This window comes from Stegodyphus dumicola, chromosome X2 (assembly GCF_044657685.1).
Source record: "Stegodyphus dumicola isolate Sdum_Otavi_A_Nest chromosome X2, ASM4465768v1".
Taxonomy (NCBI): domain Eukaryota; kingdom Metazoa; phylum Arthropoda; class Arachnida; order Araneae; family Eresidae; genus Stegodyphus; species Stegodyphus dumicola.
In genome coordinates, this window is record NC_140781.1 from 23204942 (window position 1) to 23232317 (window position 27376).

Below are 27376 nucleotides of genomic sequence, written 5' to 3' on the forward strand. Positions count from 1 at the left end.
CCGCCAGGTCGGCGTAGTTTGTGAGCGTCAAGAGCACGCAATTGTAACTTCTTAAGTTGAATAAAAAGGGACTTAAACCCTTAGCAAGACTCTGTCTATTTTCCAGTTTCAACAGTCACCTCTTGGTTGCGTGCAGGTTGGAGGCGCGCAACTCTACAAGGTAAATGAGTTGTATCTGTATTGCATGTAATGATTACATCTAATGGAATAATTTCTCTGATATTTAATACTTAAAATGCAGTCTTTATATGTATTTCAGACTGATTGTGTCACACTAATGTTTTGATCAGATATGAAGCTGGTATTTGCACTGGAATTGTGCACACATGAATTATTTCTCGCTGTCCTTTTTTTCCCTGAAAAGGAGGTAATTATATAATGACATCACATTAATTTAAATCTGGAGTTCCTTAGATATTTTACGAGATATTGTGCAAGTAACTGAGCATTACATTAGATCCTTTTGCGACAGTTTTCCTCCCCAACTTGATATTGTGACTTAACGATATGGTCAGACAAGAACACTTTTTAGTTCATTTGGTCTTAAGCAAGAGGAAATTTAACTTGGTGATCCTATTCTGTAGAATGTTTTGCTGGTTGAAATGAATAAGCGTCCACTTAACCGCTAAGAGGGAAAAAAGTGGGAAGATGCAAACCATGATTCTTTTTTTAAAATTTCTCTTCGCCTGTGATGTTTTTTCCTGGGGGACGGGGGGAGTTATGAGGTCGCTCACGCACACTGTCGCGTTGGCCTGTTACAAATTTTTGCTTTTCTGGAAAAGTTGTGCATAGAAGAATGACAATGACTCGCAATTTTTGATGCTATTATGAAGTCAAGAGTATTAGCTTTGAGGACGTATTAATCTAGAAGTGCAGTGCTGAATATCCGTGGCTTGGAATTCTCGTTTCACGCAAAATTAAGCGGTCAGCCATCTCATATGCGGATCAGCATAAATTCTTTCTGGTTTATTGAAAATGGAGATTAAGTTAACATGAAGTGTAAATGAAGGAAATGGGAATTTTGAGTTCATCTTGCGATCTTTATTTTTCACGACGGGCATCTACCAGTAACATATGTGAGTAAGCATACCACTATAAATGTTATTATTGTGGCTTCACCAATAACTACACAACATTTTATTACTAAAATACTCTTAACACTGGCTAATTTCTTCATTTTATGTTCTTCAATAAGTGTTTTCAGAATTCATAGAGAGCCTTATTTCCTGCAGTCCAAGTTTTCCGTCTCAGTTTTGTAAAGAACTGACTAGGAACTAGGAATCTTGCGACATATTCATCGATAGAACACATATTGGTAATCATCTGTTTTTACGAGTCATGATGTCTATCGCAGGCACATGATGATTCGCGATGATTTCCAGTCGACTCAAGGTGGTTCATCACACATATTATTCTGGCCTTCCTTAAATAGCCTCTCAAAGGTACAAACTTTGCCATCACTCAATATTTGGATCATCCACTGCACAGACCTGAAGAGGAACTTTACTGACGTTTCATTTTTGCAGTCAGTAGAGGAAGTGAATAACCAGACTTTATTTCATAAAGGCGGCTTGGACGCTTGATCTTTTTAAAACATCCGCATTACAGGGCGTTAAATACGCGCAGTACAGAGTACCTATATATGGGGAAAGGTGGGTGTCGAGAAACACTGCACACGTGCAAATTTAAGAATGCAAGCGCTTTGTAATGGTATTACTTAATATTTTCTCTTTTTAAGAACTACTGTTACTGAATTTATTCACAGGTAATGCGAAAGCCTTACTGTAAGCTTAGCTATTTGTTATCATTAGTGTTGTACACTAAATTGCTAAGATATTGATACACCTTATAAGGTATTTCTCCCGCCTATTTACAATAAACACCCTATTTCTTGTAGTACGGTCCAAGTATTCTATTTACAATAAACACCCTATTTCTTGTAGTACGGTCCAAGAATTTGATGCACATAGAAGTGCATGATTTCTGCGTTCTAGAGCTCGTTGCAAAACACCTCAGATATAGTAGATAAACCTGAATTCCGGTTATTTATTTGTGTGATTATTATATTTTTCTGTTACAAAAAGACAAACCTATCAGAAAGACCTCAGGACATGAATGGGCGCTATTCATTGGAAAGGATTCCTGCATAGTGTTCATCTGCCAGAGACATTCATGAGTATAATACGGGTTCCACTGAATACCAGCTAAACAAATTCGCTACGATCATGGGCTGCTCAGATTGTACATTCTTCTGTTTACTTGTTGGATCCATGGATTCATGAAATTCCATCATGGGGTAATACAGAGTTATCTCTTACCTCCGAAACGCAAGGGGCAACACAACATTTCTGGGGTAGAGAAAACTCAAGCGGCGCAAACAGCTCTAAATACTTCCACAAAAGTCTACCACTATGTATATACATTGCTGAACTGGTATGCATACTGGTGCATAAATAACATCATTCTGCATAGGTTTAACTGTAGCATTGGGTTTGGCAATTCACTGTAGATATACGTATTATTTGCAGACTAGCAAACAAACTTAATATGCCTAACATACAAGTGAATTTAATAACGCTTATTTCATTTCCTCAAGTATGAAACTATATATGTAGGAGCCTTGATATAAATCTGTATTATACTAAATTGTGTTTATTGGGTGTGAGGATACATGCAGAGCAGAGAGCAAACTGCATGTTTTACTTTTATAATTTACCTAAAATATAATTTATACCATTAAATTGTGTTGAAAATTTTTCTTAAAAGCTTTCAGCGATAGTGGTAAAAAATAACATTTCTTTTGTGTTTTAAGCGTATTAAGTGGGAGAATTTTTATTTTTCGCAGCAGTTCAAAGAAATATTGTTCCTTCTATTATCTAATAAACATTTTTTTCCTGTAGCCATATGTAAGAAAGGGATTTCGCAATTTGTATAACAATTATCAACCAGATGAAGGAAATAAAGCATTTGAATTATTAGCAATAAAAATTTGCTTATAAGATTTAATTTTAAATCGAAAGGACTAACTCTCACATTCTTCAAATTACTATGATAAATAAGATAAATCAATTATTTTTGCCATTTTCTGATGGAAAACGTGTTCTGCCTCTTGAGGCCACATTACTAGGTTGCTCGATTAGATAAGATGTATAGTCTTAGGCCTTACATTGTAATTGCCGATACTGAATCTCCATTCCAGTCAACTTCACATTAAATTGATTTGTGTAGCCTTTGACTACTAGCTTGTTTAAAATTTAACTAACATTTGAACTGACTGTTACTTTAAGTTATCTAGCCATAAGTACTAGTTGAGCTTGTAAGCACCCAGGAGTGCCTTTCGTTCTTAGTTTTAAATAAAAGGGTCTTTTACACCCTTCTCAAGTTTCAGTTGTTATTTTAGACTTCGCGATAATTCGCTTAAGTTCCACGAAGAGTTTGGTTATAACTGAATGATTTCAAAACATAATAAGCGTTATATATATTTTTATAATAATTTTTTCATCGCACTTTTGTGTAGCAAAAATAAACGCTAATAAGTTAGAAAAGACACACAAGAATTTGCATTTTATAATTTTTTTATTTACAAACAGGATTGTCATCCCACCCCAATTATCCCATTCACAAAAAACAGATATAACAATAGTTGTCACACATCACAGTGTACAAATGAGGCACATGACGACCAAGACATTTGGCCACAACAAAGTGTTTGCAGAAAACAAGCATAAATTCTATAATACTAATAATTGGCCGCTTTCTTTGGTCCCAAGGAACCTAATGCTGACCTTCATCAACCATTTCAACAACATGTTGAATACTTTGAAGTGTTCCTAATCCTAGACATAGCAAATTATTGAAGAAAAGCCAAACACTGTTTATATCTAGGCATTGTATATTGCGCTTAATAACAAATGTATGCAGCTAGATTCATATTATGTCGACATACATGAGCTAAATATTAGCCTTGAAATGCAAGCTGCTTACCATTTCATAAGCACACAGCTTTTAACAATTATATTAAATTTCATCATGAAAGTACAAAAGAACTTAATTAATTTCAAATGAAAATTTCGTAGTTACTCTGGTGATATGTGGAAGAAATTACTCTTGTGAGCTGTTAAATTTGTTTTATATCTTATGATAACTTTCTGTTCACGAAATGTAATATGACAGAGATTTTATATTGAAAGGGTTTTAGAATAGCTACAATTGACTCTTCCTTGATTGAGTTTCTTGGTGGAAGGGAAACGTTAAGCATACTATTATCGAATAAAAAAGTTGTGTGCTAAATGCTATGAAGAAAACAAAGCTTCTTTGTGGTATACTCAAACACAAAATTAAAGTAAGATTTGCATCACCTTTTAATGGAAGATGAAAGAAATTTTATTTGGAATCCACTTTTAAGTAATGGTTATCGTTATAATAGTTGCATCTTAAAAATTTACTTAGTTATTTATTCTTTTTCTATGTTGAATTAGTTTGAAACTAGAAAAAAAATTAGTGCGTTTAGAAATTCATTAATTAATAACTCAGTTTAAGTGAGTACTTTAGTTACTGATGTATCTTAATACTCCAAGCATCTACTATGAAGAAATAAAACAAAATTAAAAAAAAAGATATGCTTTAATGGTTTTTAAGTGTCCAAGACCATTCAGAATTTGCTTCTTGCTATTTACATTTCAAATAACGCTTTTTGCGGCTAAATATCATACAAATAATTGCCAATTTGTCAGTATACCAGAGTAACTACTTCAAGAAAATGTATTGCAGAAAAAACTGAAACACTACAAATTTGGCAAAACATTTTGCCGAATATACTAAAATGCAAAACTGTTTGAAAATAATATTGAGCTTTAGTATTTTGGCCTTATATCAATGAAATATCAGATTAAATTTCTATCACACAGATCAACACCATATAGACTTATTAACATTCGCTAATTTTATATTTATTTTGAACAGCCTTTTAATTTTTATTAGAATGTAAATATACAAAAAAGACTTTGTGTGGCTATAAACAAATATCCAAAGCCTGTGTTACTTATGAGTGCTTAAGTTCAAGCTCTTGTACTGGGCAAAAAGAACATATAAAGAAGCTCTTTTAAATCTTTCTCATTATTTTAGTAGCAAAAATATTGTAACTACATAAAAATGTACAATTATTAATCAAACAGTTTTCAGCTAGAGCATTTTAGCTCCAGATTCTTGCTAAGTTGAAGGGGAAAACATGGACTAGACTATATATTTATACATTGATAATTACAGGTAAAAATCAGTTTTACGAAGGACTCTCTGAACGCTTCACATTGCATTGATATGTTGCATATAAGGAGTAGAAAAGCTCCTGTTATAAATATAGCAATGTTCCGTTTTATTTCGGCCCAAGTACCTCATTTTCATCAAAATTTTATAATCTAAATGCTTTTTAAATAGTGTACAGGATAAAATCGCTAGAAAATACAAAATTTTTTCTGAATAATGTAATCTAAAAGAGGTTAACCAGTGAAGAAAATATCTGCCCGTAGTGAAGATAAAAAGATAGTGCCGAATTTTCAGCTTTAATTACCCTATCAAAGAATGGCAATGCGAAGAGTGAAGAGCAGTCTTACGTGAACAAGCGATTTCACCACTAACAGGAGAATGCAAACCACTTTCTAAATAAACACTGAGACAATCAGCAACAAACATTAAGCATCTGGTAGTATATTACATAAGTTGCTTTTTATTTTTTAACCGTGTTCTATAGAAGATCTCCGTTTACAAGCAACCGTGAAAGTTAATGTTACAAAGGCAGCTGTTGCATTAATTCTTAATTATAAACCATAACTCTTTCTGTACAACAAATAGGAAGAATAAGCATTTATTGCTTGGAAAGCCATTTTATATATTATTGCTCTAATTATTTTAAGAAGAATGCAAATTAGGTGCAAAGAAGAATGCCTATCTTGCAGAAATAAAGAAATAGTTTGCAAAAGAAGGCTTTACTTTGCGAATGTGTTTTTTAGTATTTCGTGAGCTAAAGACTTAATCAGCGGATATTTCGCATGTGCTCGGAATCTTTATACTTCAGAAAAGTATCTAAATATTTATGTGTTTCAAGGTGCTTTGAATCTTAAGAAAGGTAAAGCACAGTAAGAGTTCAATGTTCACTAATTTCCTGAAAAATTGATTTTGATCCGAGAAAACACTGCCAACAAATTAATCAAATTTTAATTAATTTCTGTGTAAATTTTTTTGATCGGTATTCATATTCATATAAAAATATATCCAACTTCTGTCAACAGAGATATTACATATTTAATAAAATGTGCTAGAATGGAAATAAAATCAAGGAGAAAAAGAATGCTCTTTTTTGGCGTCTTATTGAATGCAAGCATGATTCCTGTCAGCAATTTTAAATTCTGAAATTTATAAAATTTATATAATTTTTTATTATTCCACATTTATAGAATTAGTTATTATTTTTGAATGGCTAATATTTCATGGTTAAATTAAAAAAAAAACTTTCTGTTAAAAGAGATAAGAATCATCCTTTGTAAAAGGCCGTTCATTTAAATTCGAAAGTCATTTGAACGATATTTATTTACCTTTCCGATCAGCCTGACTTAAATTTAACTGAAAGAAAAGTGATATTCTACATTTTAATTTTTGAAATATAGCACCTTACATTCACAGTGTTGTAAAACAATGAATGTATAGGTCTAATTATTAGGTAGCAACTGCATGCCGAAGGAAGGCAAAATCCATTTTAGCTAAGGACGAAAATTAAAATTTAGTTGCAACACAATATTTTAAGATTATAACACTTATTTTTTTAAATTCTTAGCTCTCGATTAACGTCTGAAAATGATTATTTGTTAAATATACTTACAATTTGATGAATAAACATTTTTCACCTTTAATTGCCAGATTAATATACCTAACTATTTATTTAGAAATATATGCTTAAATCATTATAATTTAACATCCAAAACATTTTTTGTGATTTCTAATATTTCACATTTTTAAACCTGCATTAATAATTTCAAATTGTTTTGCATATTTACTCATTATGCATTCAAAACCAATTGCTGCTGCGCAGAAAATAGTATATACTTGTACAATTTCATAATGTATTAAAAAATATTACGCTCAGAATGGATTTACAAAACTCCAGACTGGATGACGCCCAATTCTCTCAAAATTGACAAGATTATTGTATGTGGAGGATAAAAGATCACTTTTTTTAATGTTACAAAATTAGACTGAAATATGAAGACTACCCAAAAGTAACAGCCTAAGTTTCACTCCTCAAACTGTATAAAAGTAGTAAATTTGGCATTGCTGAGCGCAGTAAAGGTAATTGAAATGTTAATACTATTTTTGCTTATATAAAATACGTCTAAATCAATACACTTGTTAATAATATGCACTTTCTTGTAATACAATATTTGTACTCGAGTTATTTTTAAAGTTTTAAACTCACACTATTACTTTTGGGAAGTATGCATGACTTTGATACACTGACTTACATATTCAATACATGAACAGAAAATAAGTATATTTTCTTCCATATTTAACATATTTACAGTCTGTTGTTACAAAATATATATTGGCACTACATAAGCAAGACACTGTACCAGCCACATGTTTAAATCTACAAGCTTATGCAAACAACCATATTCTAAAATCTACTAAAATAGCAGTTACAGAGTAGACAGTTATAAACAAGAATCATTATACATTTCAGACAATGGAATAGCTGTCCTAAAATTACTTCCATAGCTTTCCAAACTGAACGCATTTCTTAAATTCCCAAAATTCATTTGCAATGATGGCCTAAGAAGTTAATGAGTTAAATTGCTCTTCAAATTTATATCTTTGTGGCAGACCTTTAGTAGAAAAGTGCTGTTCAAAAGACTGAATTACATACCTTCCTGTTAGAAAGCGTTACTAAAGAAAATGCTGCAAAACTTGTTATTCATCAAGAGATATACACAAAAATTTCATAAACATACCACATTTCAGAAAAATGGGAAAAGCAACACAGGCATAAAGAAGAAGATGGTAAATAGTTTTACATCCCCCAACCTCAAAGTTTAGCCATATTAAAGAGACATGCATCTTTTTTATAGCATAGCAGACACTAACTGAAATTAGAAAGGTGTTGGATATGTTCAACTGTTTGTGAAGGACATTATGTTAAATATATGTTTGTAAAATTTTAATTGTTAACATGTTAAAAGAGCTTTGAAGTAAACTATTAGCTCTTTTACAGGAATCAAATTATAATGACTGAGGATTTTGAATGCAGCATAGATATCAACAACATGAACATTAAGCATTAGTACTGTAGGACATATAATCATTTTTAGCACCATTCTCTGCTCCAATTTACAAGAAAACAACCTTGAAAAAGCAAGCGTTATATACATACGTTATATGCAGACACATACTTCTAGCAGATAAGTTTCTTTGAACTTAAGGCTAGAAATAAATTTTATTGCTTTCAAAATTGTGAGAAATACAAATTAAAATGGGGTTATCTTAGCTGTAAAAGTTAAATGACTCAATAAATCTTCATAAAATCCTCTGTCAGGAGAAGAACAAAAATTCTAACTGCAACATTCATAAAGACATGCTTTGCAAAAATATTGATTGTAAAATTGAGCTTCATTTATAAAATTCTTAAAGAACTGCAGCAATGTTTAGTGCATATTTCTATATTCTAGAGAGTGTATTATGTAAACTTCAAAAATGGCATTGCAGTAGCGTTTAAGTCAGAGCGGGTCTGTAAAGTTTAAATCAAATTTTTAGCTGTGATTGCTCTGCAGCGAATAAATTTCAGTCATAAAGAAGTGCTTAAAATGCTGAAATTCTTGTATGGTTTCTGAATTCCTTTCGTCACTACATAACTTGACATATAGACAAAAATGCCTAACTTTCGTATTCTTAAGAATTTTTTAATCAAATACATGGCTAGAAAAGGGTAAAAAAATACTACTTCCCATTTTTATGCAAGTAACTTCCAGTGGTACCAAGTTGGTACAACTTGATTCGTTTCATTATTTGCCAGACCAACCAAATTTGGAATTGTGAATCTACCATCAGCGGTTTAAAAGATAAAGTCACTGTTAGTGTTTTGAAAATCCGAAAAGTCCTTACATATATGAAAATTTATTTCAAAAAGCTATGCACAGCAAATACATTTAAACTGCATTTGGTACTTCCTGTATGGATATTATTTTCATGAAACTCGCAAACTCCTATGCATCTGCTTTATATGAGCCTGAACGCATTTAAAAGATATTCAGTTTAAATTCACGTGAATTCAAAATAGGTTTCAAACCAAATTTAATACAGGTCAAATATCCAGCCTACCTATCTATCTATCTCTATTTAATGCTTTTTACGTGTAAATATAAAGGTGAAGTTATTATTACTTATGAAACGAAATTCTTTTCCATGTGTTGTTATTTAAGTTTTTTATGTGCATCGGATTTTAAAATATGTGTAAGTTTACTGGTATTTTATTAAACGATTAAGTACAATGAAGGTAATGCTAGGAAAAAAATCGTTTTGAAAGTTGAATGTAATATAAATCAGACAACTAATGTAAAGTAGCTTTAATAAACGTTATTGAAAGAATTTAAGACGATGAAGTGTTTTCTAGTAAGCTTGATGCATGTGTCTTGCCTTAAAAGCAAAAACAAAGACTTTTCACCTTTTGTTCTTCAGACCTTTATAATAATGAAAACTACAAAACAGTCATTAAGGTTCCATAATCATGCAAGCAGTGCAGAAACTTCTGTTGTTTAAACTCGACATCATCAACAATTCCTTTTTGAATTAAATCGTCAAAGAGACTTAGGAACTAACTGCTTAACGACAAAAATCGTGTATCTGTGGATTGATGAAACTAATCCCTGAACATTCACGGTCTCTGAGATTCTACATATTCTGCAGAGCCGTCAGGACACAGATTTTATTATGAGGTCATAGTTTACAATGGCCATTTGGCGGAAGACTCCTTTGAGATGCTAAGATCCTTACATAAGCACACTCACACATATAAGTTCCTTACGCTTTAATCACATAGCATTAAGATATATCTATATTCTGAATATTTTACTCTCAGAGTCATACATACCAGAAATAATACTTGTTCGTTATGAGAACTATTATGCAGATAAGTATTTCATCACACAACAACAAATGATTAACTATTATATGACAGCTTCAGAATTTAGACACTTGAGAAAAGGCCAAGGCAGACGTCAGTTCTCTACATTTTTTTCAGTCAAATATACACATCTTTTTAACGCGTAACTAGATTCATCTTAGGTTTTACTTTCATTTTCCTCAATTTGTAATATATTTAGGTTTTACTAGCTCTAGCATTTAAATTTTAACATGTGTACTATTGCGTATAATGATTAAATGAAGTAAATTGAGTTTTGTAACACATATTCGGTATTCATAACCCAAGCTCACATATGCGATCCAAATAGTCTTTGAAGTGACTGAAAATTTCTGGAATGAGCAGTTGTGTTACATTATATATCACCTTTAGAAATATCTTCCTGAAGCTGTCATATATTTCTTTATAAAGATAATTATACTCTTTAATATCAACAATAATGTGACACCATAATCAGTGGTTATTGTATTCTTGATACACTGGAGTATATGTACAATGTATACATTAAACAACAAACGCTTGAAGAAGGAACTTAAAGCAGTCACTACATGCCAGGCATTGTGTCTATTCAGGAATCTTTCCTTGAGAGAAAAACAAAATCGGCATATAAGAAAACTTTGATGTAGGACGTAAACGGAGTTTCATACATAAAATAAATAGAAGTATTACATAAGTGACAAATTTATGGCTCTAAGGCATTAAATGATTATTTTCAGAGTTCAAGGTCGACACTCAATTTACTTTTAATCAGCCAGATATGAGTTTATGTAGTACCATTTATTAAGGAAACTAATTTCTCCCTAAAAACTTAATACATTTTCCCAAATTTGTTTAAGGTGAAAGATTTATTGTCTTTATTCATAAATACATTAAAATTTAAAAAAAATATTTAAGAGGGAAAAGATGTGAGTTTTGGGCTGCTTGAAAAATAACAAGCTGTACTCGTATAAATGGAAATTTCGATAACAGCTTAGATTCAGAAGTAAATGTTATGAATTAAAATTATTGCTAGCAATTTAGGAACTGATAATTTAGAAAATTGTTTGTCTAAGCCTGAGTATTCAGTTAACAAATTTTACGTTTTTTGACTTTATGAAATATATGCAACTACGTCCGAAATTTATTTTTATACATGCATCAATAACTAAAGAATTTCGGATTTTTGTAATATGCTGAAATAAAACTTTTAAATGAAGAAAAGGTTTTGAGTTCATTAGAAAATGTAAACAACGCCTGTAAGATAAAATGTCTTGACATTTGCAACAAACGTGAATTAAATAGGAAATTGGTTTCAGTTTATCCGTCGTATGATTCAAATCTTAAGAGAAAATTCATTTTACAGTAACATTTTTATGAAATGTAATAGCTATCCATTATTGAAACATAAATATTTTGTATAAGCTCACTTTTTGATAAAAGATATAAAATGTTTCTTTAGCCTTGGCATTTTATTTTATAGCGGAATATAAGAGCAATAAAAATTACATTCAGTTGTTTATGAGCTTTAATTAGAAAAATTAATTGAATAACGTATTGTAAACGGTTACATTAACTTAAAATAAATTTAGTATTATTATTATTTTAAACATGAAGTCCAACAAAAATGCTATGGGTATAATTTAGGAAAAATTAATTCCTTTGTCTTATTCCTTTATTGACATGCAAGTTGTGCTCTGTATAAATATGGTCATTTTTTAAAAAATTGCGATTAAAGTAAATATGAATTCAAGGATCTTGTTCCAAAAAGCTGTGATATTACACAACTGAGATATGTCAAAAGAGTACATGAAGTTTGAGCAGTTAATTCTTTGCTTGGTTCATTTTACGAATTCAACTAGTTTAGAAAATGTCCGTACGCAATATAAAGAAACGTTTAAAAAACAACATGTTACATCTGTAAAATGGCAGCTCAAATAGGAAGGTGTAAGATCCGTTATATGAAAGCATATCATGTATTTTCTTGATCATAAAGCAAAATTTATGAGAAAAGCTTTTACATTTTAATTCATAAATTTATTGTCAAGCATCGTAATTTATAAACTTGCTTAATTTTCCATATAATGTATGCAGGTAAGCAACAGCAGAATTCCTTAAAGTGAAGTTGTAATAATTAACAAATGACGTCCTCAGAAAACATCTTACGAGAAAGAATATATATTCTTACTCATAGCACCAATAAGGATATTCCACATTCAGTGGACCTACAATGATTTTGGGATCAAGAAAAGACTCCTGAACAAACTAATCTCTCACAGGGCGTTCTGTGAAGAGGTCACGAAGAGGGTGGAGTCCATCATTCCTTCTTTGTCACCATGGATACCTGAAACAAAACAGAATTATGAGTTATATAAATGTGAAAGGAAGAGCAAAAGCTTATCATGCCTAGCTTCTTTTCTTCTCCAGATGGTGGTCTGGATGAAATGACGAAGAAGAAGCGGCATCTTTTTATGCTGAGAATTACGGTAGAGAGAAGCCGGGCTAGTTTAGCCACACGCAGTGGACTGATCTATCTTGATTGAAACTGTATGGGACTTTCTATCTCACTCTCTAAAATATCACCAACTAAACTAATTGTCCAGATAATTTATAGCTATTTGAAAAAATAATAATAATTATTTTTAATAAATTCTGCATTTTGAATCTTTGTTCTTTTCAAATAATAAGCAAATGAACCGGAACAGACTCAAAAGTAATGGTTACGCTAAGTGTTATCAAGTAAATTATGCTGACTAAATTCAGTTTCGTATCGGCTAGACCAGTGCTCCGCAACCTTTTCTCACCTGCGAAGCAGAAAAAATCTTTCTGGAATTTCGTGGCACACCAAAGAGTTATCAAGGAGTTATCAAGGAAGTTCCGAGTTATCATGGAAGTGCCGTAAAAAATTCAAATGCTGACACACTGACAATCACACACACAACCACACAACAGTGAAATATATAAAAACATTTAAAATAGACATTATTAAGGAAAAAATTGTCATTGTGTATTAAATACATGATAAAAAATTGCAAAATGTCAAATACATGTATTTGATTGCGGCACACCTATATCCTACTCATGGCACACCAGTGTGCCGCGGCACACCGGTTGCGGAGCACTGAGCTAGACAATATTCAGAAATATTGGGCATTCCAGTGATAAATATATGTCAGATATAAGTGTGAAAAGCTGGCGAGCAATTTTTCTCATCAAAATTGTTTGACATGCAACTAGTTTTCGTTTTCACTCCTCAGAATTTAAACTAATTCTAGCCATCAAAATTGTAATATATTTTAAGCTCCAGCACGTAAATTTTGAATTTGTAGGTATTTATCGAAAGCTAAATCTATATATGAAAGGGATAACAAAAGAAAACTTGCAGTAGGTATCGTTTTGGGTTGAAGATCGAGCCATGGATAAGAAAACATTAAACGTATTTACTTTTTATTATCAGAAAAGTAATTTATTGTTTAAACTGTTTCTTGTCTTTCATAAATGCCCACAAATTCTGGGAAACCAACAACTGATTCACTATCCAAGATGGACATTTACAAAATAGGAATATGTCTTATTTTCACAAATGCTTTTACTAGCATATAGCAAATAATAGACTTAGGGTGAACGCTGAAGGATAGATTTGGCTTAAGCTGCATATGAGCTTGATCATCCTTCCTTTCAGGTTTCTAGTTGGAGAGCCAATGTACGAAATTCCAGATCTCTAAAAAGGTCTCGGGAAAGCAAAATTAGAAAAATATTGCAATTGCAAATAGTTTCAATATATTAATGTTTTTATACTTGAATTCATCATACTAATAAGGATAAAGTTAACATCTCACCAACTGATGTTAAAAACTAAAATTACAAATTACAAATTGATAAGAACTCCCGGTAAAAGATTCCTTTAATTTATTTTAGAAAAAAAGATTAAATTGCCTCTTTTTTGTTTCGTTAAGCTGTCTTACTAAGCAAGGATAGAAAAACTACTAAAAGCTTCGAACGATCTCTAAGGTTTTAGGCAGGCAGATCACGCCTAACGTTAATGACAAGACGCTAAATCAACTGATGTGAGGAAGATTATCTCGCCGTTTCTTTCATTAATGGCCTCTAAGCTTTCATGTAAGAACAGAATCGTTAGTTTGTTTGTAGGAATTCTAAGGATCTATTTGCAACATCATATTACCTTTATTTCTGGGTAGCCATTACGAAGTGGCAGCCTTAACGCTCGTAATGCTTATGGCGATAAGCTGGTCTAGCTGATACAAAGGACTTTTACTTTATTTTTCTTACCTAAAGTCGTAGATATTTTGTACCCTACAAACAAACACTCTTGTATATGGACTCCAAGGATGAATATGTAACATCCTACACTTGAATAGGTCTTTCGGTGTAATGAATAATTTGGACCAGATATGCTAAATTTCTGCCAAATATCATTTCTTTCAACTTTTGCATACTTCCAGCTAATAAAATAGCCGAAGCTTACCAATCACTGACTGTACTTAATAATAAAGCAGCGAATCGTCTGGTGACCCTAAATCAATCCCTTCTAAATGCGACCTATTTTTTCTTAGAAAGTAAATAAAGATGGTTATTGATAATTATGATAATTTTCTCTACGAGGACCATTTTCTTACCCTACTGAGATCATCAGATGTACATTAAGGTGATCATAACGTTTGATATTGCTATAAAACTAGAATATCAAACCAGCTGTTCTTAAACTTTTCTTATTCATTACCCCTTTTTGTCATCGAGGGTTTCTCGAGATGTCAGATATTAAATGTAAATAGGGATTAAAAAAATAAAATTTCCCCAAAAATAAAAATTATTTCTTCAGTAAATAATATATACTCATGAAATGAAGCAATTTTGGAATTTTTTTCAAGTGTACGAAAATGAATGAAAGCAAATCACGTTTTAATAACGCGGGTGTGCTTGCTGTTTGCTGAAGAGCAAATTAAATCTTGCTGCAGTATTTGATACTGCTTGACGTAAAGCTTCTTCATCGCTTTTCAGCTTTGAACGATATTTGGATTTAATAAACAGTAAAGCTGAAAAGTTGTTTCATAGAAATATGTGGTGCTGAATGGCAGAATACTTTATGCCATTTCAGGGATGGCGGGATATTCAGCTCTAGCTCGGCTCCAGAATTCAGTGAAGGAATTTTTTACAAACTCAAGTTTTAAATTTCAGTAACTGAAATTTGTAGATGCCATTTTATCGAATTTTTTGAAGTACTTGGATGTGTGGATGCTTATTTGAGGTAGTTTAGAGTGGTTAGTGAAGTAATATCGACACGTAGCACAGCAGTTTAAACTTTCTATGGAATCTAATGTAATAAACTGAGATCTCCATTTATTAAAATAAATATTGCAGAAGTGCATATCATTTATTGGTAACTTAATTTTGCTACTCAGAACTCTTTCTAAAGCTTGTTGTAATCTTCATTCTAAAGCATATGCGTACAAGAAGACAAGTTAAGCAACTGCTTAATGAATTTAATAACAGAAAATAATGTTGTTCTTGCATTTAATTTATGCTTTTATTGTTGATAATATTCTATATTCCATAGTTATATTATATAATTATGTTTTGAATAAATTAAGTTTCCATAAATAGTATGTGCTTGCAAAAATAATATGCTTTTATAAAATTAATACGCGCTTACAAAAAATATTCGTAACACTACAGAAATTGTAGTTGCATAAGAAGACAGAATTCTTGAAATACGTAATATGGCAATAATACGATCATATGATGCAGTTCTTCAAAAGAATGAAAACCTCTATCCATTATTATACAGCGATATTTTATTTTATTCTGCGTTTTCGGTATTAGGTTGGAAACATAGTTTTATTTCAATATTCACAGATACAAAATACTAACCACCTGTAGCATCATTTTCTTGAAAACCAAAATTTTAAAACAACGTTTTAGGATTAACTAGTTGATTAAGGCAAAGCCCTCTAGGCTATCTTCCGAAGCGGAGGAATGTCTTAATGGAGAACTTTCTAAGGGAAAGTAGCTCGTATTTAAGTTACACATAGATTGGGTTTTAGGGGTTTCGTGGTTTTAGTGGTTTAAATGGCGCATAACCTGGAAAGTTTAAGTTACACATAGAAAAAGCCACGGAAATACCAATGCAGCCAGCGCGCTTAGCTCGAATGGAACTCAAATTGAAGTGTCAGCTATCAGTGATTTTACTATCGAGTTTAGTGTTTAATTGTTAAACCTGAACAGTTAGAGATTTGCGTACTGGAAATGCAATAACATTTAGAAGAGTCCAGTAAAAATGAGGTACATGCCACAAAGCGATAATTTTGCGGAAAAAGCGAATGCATGATTATCTTTTTGTTTTGTAACAGGATGCCTACTAGGAATAATCCGTGCTTTATAAGGTATTTCTCCCGCCTTCTTAGCGAGCCTTCGTGGTGTAGTGGTCTGCACGCTCAGCGCGTAATTGAAAGGTCCGCGGTTTGATTCCCGGTTGAAGGCGTTGCTATTTTTTCACCTTGCCTGCTTCCAAAAAATACCTAATATCTCTACAGTGGCGCCCGAACTAAGAGGATGTTGGATGATGATTCTCCTCACCCAGGATTTGGCGATTAGGTCCTCTAAAAACCCCAGTCACCCTTTAAAAGAGGAAGTATATAAGTTATTTCTCCAGCCTTCTTAACGAACCTTCGTGGGGCAGTGGTCTGCAAGCTCAGAGCATAATTGAGAGGTCCGCGGTTCGATTCCTGACGAAGGCGTTGCTAATTTTTCATCTTGCCTGCTTCCAAAAATACCTAATGTCTCTACAGCTTATGCATAAATGGGTTAGATATTACATGTGTGATACACAGTCCAAGAGGAAAATGATGGAAGAGTAAGGAGTTTGTAGGTATTCTAAGTGAAAATAATATAAGTGAAGCTAGATTTATATGCGTTTTAGACATCTAACACATATGTATTTGCAAATAAAAATTCGAAGGAGTCCGATATTTAACATAATTGCATATTACACGTGCTTGATTGGCATATTTTTAGTATGTAAAACACAGTGGTACCTTTCAATGATAATGTAAACAATAGTTGTGTAAGAGATCAGGAGATTTTTTATCTTGCTGTTTGTGATGTGTATCTCGGAAATGTTTTAATAAGGTTACAAAATTTATCATTTAACGACGTACAAATAATACCATTAATCAAAAATCAAACTTATTTTACATGTATATAGTAAATGGGTATATAGTAATATATCAGCAAACTATATTATTATGGGAAAATATAAATAAGTAAATAAAAATTGATAGATATGCGATATGCTTTTCTCTTCTTCCGTGGCTACATACTTATGTTTATTATTTTACCAAATAATAAGTCAATAATATTTAATGATCAAGGTTATAATTGTAAATTGTAACTTAAAATCTATTATTTAGGGTTTTTGTCTTTTCACTTTACTTTTAAGAAATGATAAGTGTATGTTTAATATTTTGCTGTCTGTATTTAATAGAAATATAAAACATGAGCAAGTAGAAGCTAGACCAGCAACTATGTAGCACCCCAGGTAACTGAGATGTTGTTGTTTAGAGACATTATGTATTTATCGAACCGCGGACCTTTGGAATACGCCCCCCCCCAGCGTGCAGACCACGAAGGCAAGCTAAGAAAGCGGGAGAAAAATCTTATATACTGAAGATATTTTGTTACTAAAAATGTTAGGCAGTGGAGGATTTAGTGCTTTTTTCTATCTGAAAGAGGTGAAATAAATGCAAGTAAGGAAAAAATTATTGGCTCCCCTTTGCGCATGATAAAAAAAATGCGAACAGACTAAAATTAAGAAATTCTAAGACATTACGTATGCTGCCAACTTCTAATCATAACTGTTAATATAGTACAATATTGCAGTATAGAAACAGGTGTTCAGTATAAAGTTAGATATTCCGCATGGAAAATACAAAAAACAGAATATTTAGAAACAGAAGTTTTAGTATATTTCATTCGCAGTGTTACTAATATGTGTAGGATTTGTAAAAGAAAATTAAAGCTAACTATGGCAGCCCAAAAAGTCAAAAAAATAATAGCAAGTTTTATTAAAATTTCTATCACATTCATTTTCAGTAATGAGACCTTTTTAATGCAGAACATATACAAAAAGAAAGAAATAGAATGCAATGTACGGAAAAGATAGAAACAGTCTCCTCAGTAACGGGAATGCCAAAGCATGATGAAGCGGCGTTTCGACCAGGAAGCGCTGGAAAGTTTTAATTTTAATAAAATTGCCTACTAGACCAAAAAGAAAGGGAAAAAATTGGGCAAATCAAGGCACAAGAAAATATAGCCTGCCACTTTGCGTTGTTAAAATATAAAAAAAAATGAGTAAGTATTTTCATTTAATTTGAATAAGATGATGATAATTTAAAAACTTAGTAAATCTCAAAATTATGTGCCTATTGACTATCCAAATAATGCAAATTTATACATATATCTGGTACAAAAATTCCAGTAACAAGCCCTTACAATCAAAATTACTACTTATACATAACGATTTCCCGAAATTCACTCTCTCACTGCATTTCCATAAATAGAATAAATAATAGTACCGCTGATAATTGGGATTCTAATGCAGGAGCACGCTGATGTCTAAAAAATATCGTTTCCCAAACATAAATTAAAACACATTATAAACCCATCTGCTTGTTAAAATTATTATTATTATTAAAATGAAAATAATATTCCCGATTAATATTAGAACAAACTTTTTATTCCTATTAGATGAGCAGTGTACTGACGAAATTACTTTAAAAGGAAAATTCAAACGTTTTTCGTAATTATAAAATTAAGTAGGCAGCAGTGCCTTTAATGAGTTACACAATGCTCTCAGAAAGGTAAGAAATGTTTAGTTTTGTGTTTTTAAATTTAGATTAGAAGTATAAATAAATTCTGAAAAGTCTACAATGCCAGTTTATAAACTGGGTATTAATATACCATCAGTATACATTTAACTATTATGTACTTTTAATTTATCTTATATATCATCATATACCCTTAATTTAATTGAAAACTTGTAATTGTTATGAAAATTATACTCACAAACGAGAAACAAATTATCATCAGCATTAGAAGTCATTGTTCCCATTTTGAGCTAACTGCAAAAATATGTCATAGGCAATGTAAATAATGTAATTATTAAGTACAAATTGCTGCATGACGTTGGAAAGTCAATATCTTGAGTTTTATAAAATCATCCGGAGTGAAATCGAGAACTTCATTACATAATTCTTAATTAGTAATTGCATCAATAATTCTGTAATTGTGTATAGAGCATTAAGTAATTCTTTAATGGGAATATAATAAGTAATTCTTTAATGGGAATTGTTTAATAGGATATTTTCGAAAAATGCCTCAATTTTCCTTTTAAAGCAATTTAGTTTTGCATCAACAAATGAATTGTGTTCTAATATTAATTAAGGTACAATATTTCAGTTTATTTAAATTTTGCTATGACAGAGATAATCATTTGAAAAATATATATTGATATTTAATGACAAAAGATAAATTTCCTGTTACCATATTTCTTTTCTTACTACTCTCATCTAATAAAATAGTCTTCAAAAGAAAGCTATATCATTCCCTCAGAGGTCACGCAGCATTACTGGGAGTTATGTGAATGAAGTATTGGGTTATCCCATACATAATTGGTTTTTTATACTTTATTTTTCAAAATATAGATAAACGAAGATTTTTCTTAATTTAAAATACAATCTTCTTCATGCTGTACTAATTCTTAATAGTTACGATGGGGAATTTGTCCCACTAGGATTTGCAGAATGTCCTCGTCGAGCTCTTCAGGTCTTCGAGGAAGAGGTTCGTTTGTAAGGCATTAATTTCTGACTCGGAATTTCTGAAGCTATCGTTGGCACGGTATTACGGTTAGTGTCCGATTGCCACATATTGCATTAATATTCCCATTAATAATTATTTAACTGAACTCATGAAGCAAAGTAAACCGAATTTGGTCTTTTATTTCTTACTAAGAAGTAGGACAGGGCAAATTTATAACCTGCTTTTATAGAAAGATGATGCAGGTAGTTTATTCTGTATCCGACCGACTTTTAGTTTAGTTGAAAAAAAAACACAATAATTATTGGATTGCCCAATAAAATATTTGGGAGACTCAGAAATATAAAACGAAATATACTGTTAAATTATGTCCTTGTCTCCGGAATACTTTAAGCGATATTAATTGTTACCCAATTATGAATAATAAAAGCAGTATTATTTTAAGACTGATAAAGAGTTTATATGAAGCACTGAAGGTTTGAATATAAGGTAATTATCCCTTGTAAATGATATATCACATAAAAGGTAGAAGTATGACAGACATATATGAAGATCTGTAACTAATTGCATGTAATCCATATATTAGCTACTAAAAGTTTACATAAATGATCAGAAGATGCTGTAATTCTTCCACCTTTTCTACATTTTTTTTCTGTTCTTAAGAAAACAAAATACGACAGAAATAACTGAATAAATTAGAGGTGGTGTTGGTGTATTTAATTATGGCAAAGCACACTAGGGCTATCTGCCTAAGGGAAGGGATGCCTTCGTGAAGGACTTTCTAAGGGAAACTGGCTCGTATATACGTTACACATGGGGAAAACCACGAAAACGCCCATGCAGCCAGCCCGTTCGCGGGATTCGAACCTCGGACCGAACTACCAGTGTTCAGCGACTTAACCGCTCGGCCGCTGGTGGGCCGAATAAATTAGAGGAAAACGACAGAAGGAGCCATTTATAGAAAAATGTCGTGAACCAATGAAATATTACACACAAAACTTTATATTTCTAACATAATTTTAGGATAAAATTTCCAGTTCCTTAAATAGTGTAACAATAAAAAATATTTTACAAGCAAAACTTCAAACTACTTTATAACAATAAATTCACTTTTAATTTCAAACATCACTAAGTACCAGCGGCAACATTCCCATAATCAAAAGTAAAGCATTTAAATGTCCTTTTACAAAATGCAGTCATCAAAACCGTTGTTCCAAAACCTGCTACTTGGATGCAAAATATTCTAATGTAAAACTGTTTTAGTGGGTATTTTAAAAATTATTTTTATTTGGTACCTAAAATATTTAACAAATATTTATTCATTTTTTGCATTGTTGAAAAGCATATGGGATGATACACCCTGTTGTATACCGTCCGTGAGTTTCCTTTCTTTCGTGTTTGCTAGTGTGTCACATAATCTTAGGCCTTGAGTGAATGCCTGAAGTACTGCCCATAATTTTGCATTGATCAAAGTACTGTCTCATGATTTGTATAGGTCTTTAGATTTTTGCCATTCTCACTATGACACCATTTTTTTGCCTCTTTATATTGCGTCCCATTTCTCCTTTGTATTTTATTTTGACCTCCCTTGTTTGTGGTAATTATAGAAAATAATTTATATATATATATATATGTATACATATATGATTTATTTACTAAAGAAATATTGATTATATTATCTTAGTAGAAGTATCAAAAAAGAGGGAACCCATATGTAGGAAGTTTAATTCCGAAAATTCTGTTTTAAAGTAACTTGGATGTAAATTATGAAAAAACGTTTTACGGGGACAAGAATTTAAATCATGAATAACATAAATTTCAAACTTTAAAAAAGAAATTAATAATTAAAAACAAGTAATTATCGCTATTGATCGGAAATTAGTTGACTTTTCAAAGGGAACAAACCAACTCCTGTTCAATGAACAATAATTAATAAATGCGAAGGTGTTTCGTCTTTTACTCAAGTAGTGTATAAGTGCACATACTTGTACAGACTGTGAGCGCAATGTAGGATCTTCAGTTACAAGCCATTTCTCCCGCCTTCTTAGCATGCTTTCGTGGTGTAGTGGTCAGCACACTCGGCTGTGTTCGAGAGGTCCGTGGTTCGAGTCCCGGTGCGGGTACTACTTATTTTCACGTCCATAGCCTCCAAAAATACCTAATATCTCTACACAGTGTTGGGAATTTGTTTTTTAAAAACCGGGCATTTTACTTAATATCCATTAGTCTTGCGCCACTAAAAATGCCGGAAGTGGTGTCCATTCCATTATGGAAGCACCTAATAAGTGGCCACCGTTTCCTCCTGTGAAGGGGCGGACAGCTACAACCATGCCAACCATACTTCTCCAGGATTCGAACCCGGGCACACCGCTTCGGCAGTCAGGGTGACTAACCGCTATACCGGCTGGGCGACACAGAGTTTGGAATAGTTATGCAACAGTTATAAATCATTATTAGATCTGGTAAAAGCTGCAGTATTTAAAGTTTCAACTTCTTATATTGAGAAGTTACTATCAGTTCGACTATGGTGCTATTTTTTTGAATTCTATCCTGATTCTAGATTCTAGCCTTTTTACATCAGTCGATGAGTTTCGTGAAAAGGGTAGGAATTAAGTTATTTTATTTCAGTCAGATAGAATTTCAGCTCTCAAATGTTAATCCGCATTCAGTAAAAATGAGCTTCCCTTCATTCTCTTTTATCATTTTGAAATTCTGTAAAATCAGAAACACTGGTACTCGAAAAATATATTAGGCAGGCAATAAGTAATAAAAATACGTCCAAACATGGATCAATTCTAAGTACGCACACTAGGTAGCTAGTATCATTCATAACCAGATATCCAACGGAAAGACGATTAAGAGATAGAAGTTTTAGATTGCCTGCTACAGGTGGCACTATTCCGTGGTCGAAAGCTCCGAAGAACAATTTTTTCAGACACAAATCGGATAGAATACTAGAAAGCATTTTATGTTTATATAATCCTTTTTCGGATGTAATACTTAAAAGTATCTGTCACAGATGCAATTCATTTTACATTTAAATGTCCATTTCCGATCCTAAAAGAATTAAATGGCTGAATTATGACTAATGGAATGATTGTTGTCACGAATTTCATGTTAATTTGAACATTTATTTTTAATAAAATATTCATTTTGAATAAACATTTATTTTGAACATCATATAAAAACATTTATTTTTAATTCGTGATAAATCAAATTTATGTAAAAAAGAATTGTGCAAAAATATAATTAGGTGTATATGAATTTAACAAACATTCTCTATTCGTAGAAAGCAAATTTAAATAATTAAATTTGATTTTTACGAATAGAGAATGTTTGTTAAATTCAAATTTCATTCCTTGCAGCAATGGCGCAAGAGAATTATTTAAATTTAATTTAACTTTACTAGTTATTCTTTTGAAACAATTAGGTGTAAATGTATATATTGCGGCGATACTCATGCATTTTCATAAATGAATTAACCTAAAAAAGAGGTATATGATTGTGTTCCAACATTTATGTAAAATAAAATGAATTAACAATACAAATAAAGCTAATCAAAATAAATACATTTTTTGAGTAAACTGCTTTTTTTACAGCATTTGCAGTATAGTTAGTTACAATACAATGTTTCTTCAATTTTAGTGGAGGGGAAAAAGAAAGAATATTCATCACTATGTTTTTCATTGTTGAAATAAGGTTGATTGTTGATATAATAGAGATATGCATAAATGAACTTTAGAAAAAATTACCCTCTTTAATAAAGATATCTCAATTCCCTTTGTTTGCTTCCTTGGTGATCATGTCCATGTCAGAATCCTATAAATAAATGGTACAAAATCTCAAAACTAAAATTAATAGATGTAATTTGGAAGAAAACTTTCTATCGTTATCACGCGAAAGAAATTAGTTGAAAACATTTACGAAATCACATCTTAATTTGTAATTTAAACAGTGTTAACCTTTTTATATTCTTATAATACGTTTGGAATGTAAATGCATTGGTATCAATTTACCAGTCTGACATTGCTAGATTCTCTTTCAGCTTAATACTGATTTGTAATACTTAGCGCTTCCATGTGATTTCGTTATTGCATTTCCTGCTGACGCTTAAAGTACTTGAGTGATTACTTACTTAAACTAATAAAAAAAAATCTAAGTTCAGAAACTTTTGACGCATTCTCAAGTAATATCAAAATCAATGATAAAAATAGTTTAAACAACTTAAATAAATTAATTTTGTGATGCTGAACTAGACTAAAAAGTGAAAATTTTTACATTAAGGCCTAAGTTTTAGAACAGAACTTTTTATTGATATTCCTGTTCTTTGTCAAAGGTCAGTCTGGCCTTTTTGCTGAACTTGAGATGCAGTTCTCCTAGCCGGCCAAACTATGCTCATTAATTTAGATGTACTATTGCCTTTGCTTCCGGTACTAAATCTTAGAGCTCTCATATTCGCACTAATTCACGTAAAATTCAATAGCGTGACAAGCTGAAAGGAGTTCGTCAGGTACTGTTTGCGAAACCAATTGTTTCCACAGAATCGAAAGACTTCTTAACAGACTTCTAATTCTATTTCACTAAGTGTTTAGTAAACCTTTCTTTAGTTATAAGACACGCAAGTCACGCTTCATAACTTCCTGTTCGTGTATCTCCTCAACTATGGAGTTGGAAGGATAATGACACAAGCGAAATAGATGTTTAATGTATTGAAACAATAGAGAAAGAACTGAATGCTAAAAAATTCCTCTGAATCAAATTTTATAAGTTAAAGGGAATTAAATGATTTTTTGAGTTCATAATGTTTCAAAAAAAAAAAAAAAAAAAAAAGAAAAAAAAAAAAAAAAAGACAAATTTTAAAAGAAGGCAAAAAAAGTATGCTGTTTTCTTCAGAACCAGCTAGACTTTGTATGTTTACTTTCCAAAAGGATATGATACAGTGTATTATGATGATATAACTTTATTATTTGTCAAGTTTTGGGGTACCAACACTATTTTAAGACTGACAACTTGTCAATAGATGCTTTATAACAATGGGTATATGTGGGTGCCATTTGCTTGCGCTGTTTATTATGAACAAAAAACATAAAAATGTGAAACTCTTCATAAGCAGTACAAATTAAAGAAATTCTCATGTGACATGCCTATGGAGTTATGTAACTGATACGTCTTGTGCATGGGCTATAGTTTGGATACACAATATACTCTTTTGGGTGTGAATTAGATAATACGGGAAAAGTGAAAATTACAAAAATATTTTTTACATAAAAAGAAGACAATAACTCCAGCTCTAAATCCTATAGTTTGATTGTCTTTACCCATACGTCCTCAAATTTTGCGAATTCTTTGCATCAAACTATACTTGAAGAACAACTATGTACGAGTAAATACAAAGGATTTAAAATGAGAGGATTTAAACTTCCAGAAAACAAAGTTCCCTCCAAAATTAGAGAAACCAAAATTAAGGACTGCATCTTTGTTTGCCCTCAAATTAGAGAACAAATGAATTCTTGTGTTTAAAGGTACATAGATTGGTTTGGTTTATTTAATTACGTCAAAGCCTCGAGGGCTATCTGCCTAAGAGAAGGGATGCCTCCGTGGAGGACTTTAATAAGGGGAGTTGGGTCGATGGGGAAAACTACGAAAACGCCCATGCAGCCAGACCGTTCACGGGATTCGAGCTTCAGATCGAACTGCCAGTGTTCAGCGACTTTACCCCTCGGCCGCTGGTAGGCCCAAAGGTACATAGAAATAAAGCTGAATCAGTTCGATGCAATGAACTTCTTTGTTATCAAAATAACAGTAAATTGGGGAAAACTACTTACTAAAGATTTGAAAAATTATAAAATACCGGGGTTGAGTTCATTATGCCACTAAGATTAATTTTCGGACTTTAAGTTTCCATCATGAGACTCAGAAGTCGTACATGAGGAATAGAAAAACATTTTTGTCAACTATCTATGCAATGCAAACATAAATATATTTAATAAAATACTTAAATCCGCATGCTAGCCACTAGTGATGTACTCTAAAATGAACGGTAAAATATCACAAAAAAGGTAAAATAAGGTAAAGGTAAAATATCACAAAAAAGGTAAAATAAGGTAAAGGTAAAATATCACAGATAGTCGCGTATTTTCGCAATTTAAGGTAATTACAATCAAATAAATAATTTATGTATACATTTTTTTCATAGAAATAAATCGTTTATCTATGCACTTGTTTCTGATAAAGAAAACATGGATGGCAAAGCCTGGTAAGCAGTGGAAAAATTTATAAAGTAACAATACTTTGTAATATCTTATCTTGGTTGCTAAACTTTCAATGTGTCTGCTGAAGGAAGTGCGGGAACCAGACAAAAAAAGGGTTATAGTTTGAGTAGTAGAATCCTTGGCTGGATCATCTTTTAGAAAGGCTAAGTCAAGAATTTCATTTAGGGTTGAGAGAATGCCATCCTGAATGTAAGCAAAACTTGAAAGCGAATTTGAGGGAACTTGGATTAGTAACGGTTTAAATATTGTGCTACTGGCTATCTTATATAAGCTTATAAGGTATTTCTCCCGCCTTCTTAGCGTGCCTTCGTGGTGTAGCGGTCTGCATACTGGGCGCGTATTCCAGAGGTCCGTGGTTCGATTCCCGGCAAAGGCGTTGACGTGCGACATATGCCTGTTTACCTATGTTATACGCCAGGCGTCCCCGTACTCCGTCACCTGTCACCTGCTCATTTTTCACAACTAAAGCTTCCAAAATACCTAATGTCTCTACAGTGGCGCCCGAACTAAAATGGTGGTGGATGATGATTCTCCACCCCCAGGATTTGGCGACAGGGTCCCCTAAATCCAAAGTCGCCCTTTAAAAGGGGGTATATAAGGTATTTCTTCCATTTTCTTAGCGCGCCTTCGTGGTGTAGTGGTCTGCATGATGAGCGCGTATTCCAGAGGTCCGTGGTTCGATTCCTGGCGAAGGCGTTGCTCATTTTTCATGACTCTTGCTTCCAAAAAATAATCCTAACGTCTCCAGAAGGTGCAATAAATTTCTTTATTACTTAAACAATAATTTAGCTTTTTATTTTAGCTTTAAGAATCATCATTTCATATTTCGCATTTTATTTTTTAAAATTAATCCAGGCTTGGTGTCTTTATTCATTGTCAGTAATTGATTTCTTTTTCCGTTTTAAGGTTGTCATCTTACCTTTGTGAGTGTGTCATTTTTTAGTCCACTAATTTATATGAAAGTAAGATTTTGCATATATTATTCGGAAAGTATTTTCACAGATTTCTTCGATTTTTATTGTAAATTCTTCTGAGACTTTATTTCGACCTTCCTTCGTTGAACTAAGTTGAAAGGGGGAAGTCATGGGACGTGCAAATTGTTCAATTTGTTTAACAA

General features: G+C 32.0%; 1 protein-coding gene across 1 annotated transcript in view; it reads right to left on the bottom strand.

Moving 5' to 3' along the window:
- Positions 1-3557: 3557 nt before the first annotated feature.
- LOC118182667 (uncharacterized) overlaps positions 3558-27376 on the bottom strand; it is a 117576-nt gene continuing 93757 nt past the window's right edge. Inside the window, exon 2 of the mRNA XM_035352050.2 lies at positions 3558-12500. The gene's annotated coding sequence lies outside the window, so the exon portion shown is untranslated. The remainder of the gene's footprint in view (positions 12501-27376) is intronic.